The sequence below is a fragment of the Periplaneta americana genome, chromosome 15 (genome assembly GCF_040183065.1).
Source record: "Periplaneta americana isolate PAMFEO1 chromosome 15, P.americana_PAMFEO1_priV1, whole genome shotgun sequence".
Classification (NCBI taxonomy): Eukaryota; Metazoa; Arthropoda; class Insecta; order Blattodea; family Blattidae; genus Periplaneta; species Periplaneta americana.
The window spans coordinates 152498636-152508134 of NC_091131.1; positions in this window are offsets into that span (position 1 = coordinate 152498636).

Here is a 9499-nt window from a genome sequence, read left to right on the forward strand (position 1 = left end):
ACTATGACTATGACTATGACTATAACTATGACTATGAGTATGACTATAACTATTACAATTACTATTATTATTACTATACTATACTAGACTAGACTATACTATACTATTACTATACTAATTATTATAACTGTAAATATAATTGTAGCTATAACCATAACTATGACTATGACTATGACTATAACTATGACTATGAGTATGACTATAACTATTACAATTACTATTATTATTACTATACTATACTAGACTAGACTATACTATACTATTACTATACTAATTATTGTAACTGTAAATATAATTGTAGCTATAACCATAACTATGACTATGACTATGACTATAACTATGACTATGAGTATGACTATAACTATTACAATTACTATTATTATTACTATACTATACTAGACTAGACTATACTATACTATTACTATACTAATTATTGTAACTGTAAATATAATTGTAGCTATAACCATAACTATGATTATGACTATAACTATGACTATGAGTATGACTATAACTATTACAATTACTATTATTATTACTATACTATACTAGACTAGACTATACTATACTATTACTATACTAATTATTGTAACTGTAAATATAACTGTAGCTATAACCATAACTATGACTATGACTATAACTATGACTATGAGTATGACTATAACTATTACAATTACTATTATTATTACTATACTATACTATATTATACTATACTATAATATACTGTATGCTGTACTATACCACACAGTACACTAGGCCTATACTATATACTATACACTATACACTATAGGCTACTACACTATACTATACTATTACTATACTAATTATTGTAACTGTAAATATAATTGTAGCTATAACCATAACTATGACTATGACTATAACTATGACTATGAGTATGACTATAACTATTACAATTACTATTATTATTACTATACTATACTAGACTAGACTATATTATACTATTACTATACTAATTATTGTAACTGTAAATATAATTGTAGCTATAACCATAACTATGACTATGACTATGACTATGACTATAACTATGACTATGAGTATGACAATAACTATTACAATTACTATTATTATTACTATACTATACTAGACTAGACTATACTATACTATTACTATACTAATTATTGTAACTGTAAATATAATTGTAGCTATAACCATAACTATGACTATGACTATGACTATGAGTATGACTATAACTATTACAATTACTATTATTATTACTATACTATACTAGACTAGACTATACTATACTATTACTATACTAATTATTGTAACTGTAAATATAATTGTAGCTATAACCATAACTATGACTATGACTATAACTATGACTATGAGTATGACTATAACTATTACAATTACTATTATTATTACTATACTATACTAGACTAGACTATACTATACTATTACTATACTAATTATTGTAACTGTAAATATAACTGTAGCTATAACCATAACTATGACTGTGACTATAACTATGACTATGAGTATGACTATAACTATTACAATTACTATTATTATTACTATACTATACTAGACTAGACTATACTATACTATTACTATACTAATTATTGTAACTGTAAATATAATTGTAGCTATAACCATAACTATGACTATGACTATAACTATGACTATGAGTATGACTATAACTATTACAATTACTATTATTATTATTACTATACTATACTAGACTAGACTATACTATACTATTACTATACTAATTATTGTAACTGTAAATATAACTGTAGCTATAACCATAACTATGACTATGACTATAACTATGACTATGAGTATGACTATAACTATTACAATTACTATTATTATTACTATACTATACTATACTATATTATACTATACTATAATATACTGTATGCTGTACTATACCACACAGTACACTAGGCCTATACTATATACTATACACTATACACTATAGGCTACTACACTATACTATACTATTACTATACTAATTATTGTAACTGTAAATATAATTGTAGCTATAACCATAACTATGACTATGACTATGACTATAACTATGACTATGAGTATGACTATAACTATTACAATTACTATTATTATTACTATACTATACTAGACTAGACTATACTATACTATTACTATACTAATTATTGTAACTGTAAATATAACTGTAGCTATAACCATAACTATGACTATGACTATAACTATGACTATGAGTATGACTATAACTATTACAATTACTATTATTATTACTATACTATACTAGACTAGACTATACTATATTATTAATATACTAATTATTGTAACTGTAAATATAACTGTAGCTATAACCATAACTATGACTATGACTATAACTATGACTATGAGTATGACTATAACTATTACAATTACTATTATTATTACTATACTATACTAGACTAGACTAGACTATACTATATTATTAATATACTAATTATTGTAACTGTAAATATAACTGTAGCTATAACCATAACTATGACTATGACTATGACTATAACTATGACTATGAGTATGACTATAACTATTACAATTACTATTATTATTACTATACTATACTAGACTAGACTATACTATATTATTAATATACTAATTATTGTAACTGTAAATATAACTGTAGCTATAACCATAACTATGACTATGACTATAACTATGACTATGAGTATGACTATAACTATTACAATTACTATTATTATTACTATACTATACTAGACTAGACTATACTATATTATTAATATACTAATTATTGTAACTGTAAATATAACTGTAGCTATAACCATAACTATGACTATGACTATGACTATAACTTTGACTATGAGTATGACTATAACTATTATAATTACTATTATTATTACTATACTATACTAGACTAGACTATACTATACTATTACTATACTAATTATTGTAACTGTAAATATAACTGTAGCTATAAACATAACCATGACTATGACTATAACTATGACAATGAGTATGACTATAACTATTACAATTACTATTATTATTACTATACTATACTATACTATTACTATACTAATTATTGTAACTATAAATATAACTGTAGCTATAACCATAACTATGACTATGACTATAACTATGACTATGAGTATGACTATAACTATTACAATTACTATTATTATTACTATACTATACTAGACTAGACTATACTATACTATACTATACTATACTATATTATTACTATACTAATTATTGTAACTGTAAATATAACTGTAGCTATAACCATAACTATGACTATGACTATGTCTATGAGTATGACTATAACTATTACAATTACTATTATTATTACTATACTATACTATACTATATTATACTATTCTATACTATACTATAAAGTGTTGTTGCTTTATATTGGTTTTTACAATGAAACGTCTCAGGAATTTAAGAATGGTTCAGACAAATATGCCCTAAGTATTTATCCCTGTATTCACTAGATTTAATTTGAAATCTTTCATTTAGTATACATAAAGCACACTACGTACATTAAAAGTGGTAACTCACAGCATATCCTCCGAGTTACGTAACACATTTAAGTACATAATCTGTGATTCATTAAATTGATTCGTAATATATACTAACACAATCAGTATACTTGAATAATTTTTCATCTGTATACAGTAGACACATTGTAGTTTAGTAAGTCTTAATGTGACAATACGACTAGTATTCGCATTTGATTGAAAGTTATTCATGTATATATGTTGTTTTTTGAGTAGTAGGATATGATTACTTAATTCAACTTAATTTGTACATAAACATGCATTAAAGTTAAATCATATGATTGAACAGCAGTCTCTTTGAATTTAATAATTCACTTATAGGAATTTTTAAAAATGAAGTAAAAATTCAAATAAACAGACTACAACCACACAGCGTATACAAACTCTAATGTAACACGTGCAATAACTTCTACATAGGACAGACAGACAGATCATTTCAAACACGTTACAAAGAACACTTCACAGCCATAATAAAATTACAAAACACCTCTACATATGAGAACACACCGCAAATACCAACCACACCTAAAAAGACATCAACACAGACATGGAAATACTGCACATCCAACCAAGAGGCCAGGAACTCAACACACTAGAACAATATGCAATATACAGACACACTAAAACACACCCCAACGATATTCTCAACACACAGTTCAATTTCAAAACACATACACTCTTTGACTCTACACTACGAAAGCACCATCACAGGAAACAAGAAGCGCCAAGACCAACAACGACCAGTTCTGAAGATGGCCCAAAATAGGTCGAAACATGTTAACAAGGTACGTTAAAATTCAACACAAGAAAATTCTTATCATACATATTCCGAATTAAAAATTCAAGTTAAAAGATCTAAATGGAGAATTTTACTATATCTTAAAAAAAAAAAAATAACCGATTCCTTTTGTTTACTATGTTAATGAAAATAAGATTGAAACTGCAAATACAACAATTTGGAAACACAAGGTTCTATTTGAAAACAACAATTTTATTTCAACTCAGTACAACATAAAATAATATTATTCCGAACATTTTAGATTCACGAAATGATAAACAACTCATTTACGAAGCTACAAACCGGAGTAGTCATTACAAATATTTTCCATTTTGATTTTATTTCTAAACAAACTTAAAAAATGCTCTTCTGTAAAATTTACAAAACAGTAGATAGAACCTTTTTATTCTGAGCCCTCGATTGTTCGGCTTGATTAAGCGGTCATGATTATACCATCAAACATTGAGTTTAGAAAAAATATTTCAACTTGTTTTGTCATGTTTCCCTATTAAAAGGCAAGCTAGGGCGGAGTTCTTAATATAGTTTCAAAATTCCAAAGAGATTTCTTGGGACGGAAGTGTAAAAAAAAATAAGAACCAAGGAAAAAGTACACCCCTTTCCTGTTACTTGGCCATAAAAATGTGAATAACTCATAATATACAGCTCCAAACATTTCTAAGCATGATGTGCCTATCGGGAAACGAAAGAATTAAATGGAAAATGCGACCACACGTGCTTAATTACCGCCACATTGAATGCAAGCAAGGGATGGAGCGTGAGATGCAGACACATTTTTAGCACATAAAGAAAAAGGCCGCCAAACAAAATGAAAGATTAAATGATTGGTGACATTAAGGAGTCCACATAATTTAATATTAATGTAACAGAATTGCTTAAATATGGACAAGTGGAGAAGGAAATATAAGAACACTCCGAGGGCGATCTTTCTGAAAATGGCCCTTAGACATACAATTTATAACTACCTATGCCTCCTACGCCTCCTACACCTAAAAATGCGACAACATACTGACCTGAACCAGGTCCAGCAGGACGTTTTGCTCTCCTCATCTTCTACTTCTTCGTCTTCTTCTTGCGATGATAATGATATTGACGATAATGATGGTGAAAATGATCGTGATGATGATGATGATGATGATGTTGATGCAGGTTCTTGTGATGATGATGATGATGATGATGATGATGATGACAATAATGATGGTGAAAATGATCGTGATGATGATGATGATGTTGATGCAGGTTCTTGTGATGATGATGATGATGATGACAATAATGATGGTGAAAATGATCGTGATGATGATGATGATGTTGATGTAGGTTCTTGTGATGATGATGATATTGATGGTGGTGGTGCTGGTGGTGGTGATGATGATGATGATGATGATGAAAATAATGATGAATATGATGATGACGATAGGTGGTCCATGGGAGCTGGCATGGCGTCTGGCGTTTGGCACATCATTGTCCTCGAGAGATCTGGCCTGTTCTTGATGTCTTCAACGAACTCTGCAAGAAGCAAAATAAACTTGATCGTTAACCATGTGTCATTGCATTCACAGAGATTCAATGAATGTCATATTAATGGGGCGAGGATTCGTTTGCATTTACATATTTTTACTGTCCACATGCAAGACATAAAAAATCATTTTATGCATGTTTTGAACGACTGTAATGAAGAATATTAAAAATTAATTGTACATATTGTAACTTTTACTTCAACAATAATGTTACTTTTATTCACAACAATAATGACTTTTTATGTCTGGATTTAAACACTCCCGTCAACAATGGGTATTCCACTCCACACAGCAACATAGTATTCGTTATTGCACTCCACAGACGACAATAACAATTCACGTGAATTATTGAGAACAACAATATACTCCTAATCTCAACTAATGTTCACAAAGCACTATTTACAAAAGAAAACTGTCAGTTCTCAGTTAGTTTGCCTTCGATAGTTCTTATATTTCATTCACTCAAGTTCACAGTATATCGCACCCAAGACTTCCAGAGACAGTCCACTGAACTTGGAACTCAAGACTTCCAGATATAGTTTACGGCCCGCCGAACACAAGACTCCCTGACGCGTTGCTTCCGCCTGGACGCTGCCACAGTTACTCAAGTTCACTCACGACGAACCAAAGACTCCTGGACGCGTTGCTTCCACTTCGAAGCTGACAGTGCTACTCAAGTTCACCCGCGTTTCGAACCCAAGACTCCCGGACGCGTTGCTTCTGCCTGGACGCTGCCGATTCACAAACTGAACTCGCTGTCCAAACTAAATTGGCTTTGCGGCTCTTCTTCTTGTCAAACCCCGGTCTCGAAGGCTGGCTCATGGCTTCTTCACAAAAAACTGACTCGTTGTTCTGAACTGCTCTCGCTTTTATTTTGTTAGGTCATACTTCGCGAAACTTCGATTTCGGGAACAATCTGTTTATCGCTGCTTCTTTTCCCCCTTTACCTCGCACACCCCAGCGCCCACTGCTTTCTCTCTCCTTCATTCTAATGCCGAGGTCATGGAAAGCATGGGGCTCTACCTCCATGCCCCCCAAGTGCCTTCATGGGAAAAATTGTTCCGGGGCCATGTGTCGATCCCGGGACCTCTGGTTGAACGTACCTGCGCTCTACCAACTGAGCTACGCAGGAACTCCACCCAACACCGTCTCAGGTGTCAGGGAGCTTTACCTGAAAGACTAGATTTGCATAATAATATTCTAAATTGTTTGTCAGCACATAAGATTTTTCTCTTAACTGTACTTGATGGCGGGAAATTCCATGCTTATGCAGTATGGGTGTGGAAAAACCAAAACCACCACACTATGTTTTTGTTCCATTGTGCTACTATACAACAAGAAGCATTCCCAAACACCTCTACCTATTTGACTTCATCATCATCATCATCTGTACAAGTATTAGGCCATGTGGTGTATTATGATCTCATATTAAAGAGGAATTTTCTCCCCAACTCTTTTTGGGACGTCCCAGAGATCTCTTCCCATGGGGTTCATAGTGAAACATAGCTTTTGATATTCTGTGGGATCTCATACATCGCAAATGGCTCATACAGTTGTTCTGATATTTCTGTATGAAATGGAGTACTGATTGCAGACTGAGTTATTGCATTACTTCTTCGTTGAGTTTATGGCCCCATTTCTTATATTAGATTAGATTAGATTTTATTTTATTTTATTAAAGTCATAAGTAGGAACCGGAGTTTTAGGTGCTAAAAGTTAATATTGTTCCTCGCTATAGTTTATAAATATAGAAGCCATGCCCCCACTTGTTTGAGATGTCATTCAGTATTTTCCCTTCGCTACCGATAAAGGTCTCTAATCCTTTTAACCACCATTTACACACTAGCGCACGATTTATCATTGCCTTGCCTCCACTTCTTTGAGATGCCATTCTTGTCATTCAGTATTTTCCCTTTGGTATCATTAAAGGTCTTTTAATCCTCTCAACCCCACTTACAAATTAGCGCACGGTTTACAAGATCCATTGCTCAGTCCTTCTGACTCTGTTGTCTAATATTACATAGCGGACTCTTGTGAACTAAGCTTAAAACCCTCCTCACGGGCACTACTTCTATTCATCTACACTCAGTGGCATTCTTAACTTTTAGCACCTAAAATTCCGGGCTCTACTTATAAGTAATCTTACAAATACTATGGACATAGTCATAATAAAACAAAAGAAAATTAATAAGACATTAAAAACACAGGTTATTAACCGAGGACCACTAATACAGTAAAAGGGGTGATTAATCATCCAACGTTTTAAAATATCCTTAATGTATTATAGCTAACAGTGTGTGCAGACTATTCTATTAAACATGGATACTATGATGGACATAAATTGTCCCCCCCCCCCCCAGTCTAACATTAGATTCAGTCAAGTGAAAATTGTATCTTGTATTATAATTATGATTAGCAGATCTGTGGTAATAATTTGCTAATTTATTCTTCACTTTCAGCAAAGAAGAGAAGATGTAAATATTAATAACAGTAAGAATAGCCTCAATTATAAATAGCGGCTTACAATGTGCATCATAAGCAGAACCAGTTAATAAACATTAGGCTTCTTTTTGTAAAAGGAGAACATTAGATACACCATAACTACTATTTCCCCCATACAGTACTACCATAGGTTATTACACTATTTAAGAAGGCAAAATAAACACTTTTTACATATGTTTAGACACCAATATTTTCAATTTGCTTAATAAGTAAAAAATAAATAAATAAATAAATAAATAAATAAATAAAATAATCAATTAAATAAATAACAAAATAAATAAATAATTACATAACTAAATAAATAAATAAATACACAAATAAATAAGTAAATGAATTAATGAATGAATAAATAAATAAATAAATGCCAATGAATGAATGAATGAATGAATGAATGAATGAATGAATGGAGTAAATGAATGAATAAATAAATAAAGAACAAAATAAATACCGTAAGCTGGGGATACTTGAACCACCTCAGAAAGTTTCATTAACTCCTACAAAAAACGTATACCTTGAGAAACTTTCATTGCTCTCCTATATGTTGAATCTTGCGACATACAAACCATAAGCAAGCAGCTTTATTGCATTGTCACTATTGTTATGTATTTATTTATTGTTTTATTAGTGGCTCAAGTTACCCAGGAAATGGGTATACTTGAGTCACGCATTTAAAAATGCTATGTGGTGCAAGCTAAACTTCATATGAGGTTACTTGAGTTAATAAAACCTTAAATGATAACATTTTATAGATTTGGGTACAGTATATATGTAGTTTATTATCTTTAGCTATATTCTATAATTCACTGAGATAATATGCACATAATTTTCATTTCTTTAATTCCAAAATTTGAATTAAAAAATTACAAAAATCACAGAAACGAAAACATCTAAACACCTGATTTGGCTCAAATATCCCCGATGTCTCAAGTAATGTAATGAACAGGATAAATAGGCAGTAGACGCAAAGTACGTAAATCAAAACTTGAAGTCCATAGCAAAGTTACTACTATCACACATATAGCCTTAAAGAAAAGTAAATGCAATGAACTGAAATAAAAGTAATTTCGAATTTTATTTAAGAAATGAAACTAATTTATCCCTATTCTTTTATTTACAGTAAAGTTGGAACATGTTCGCAGCTGAAAGCGCCACAACTTCAGAATGAAAAC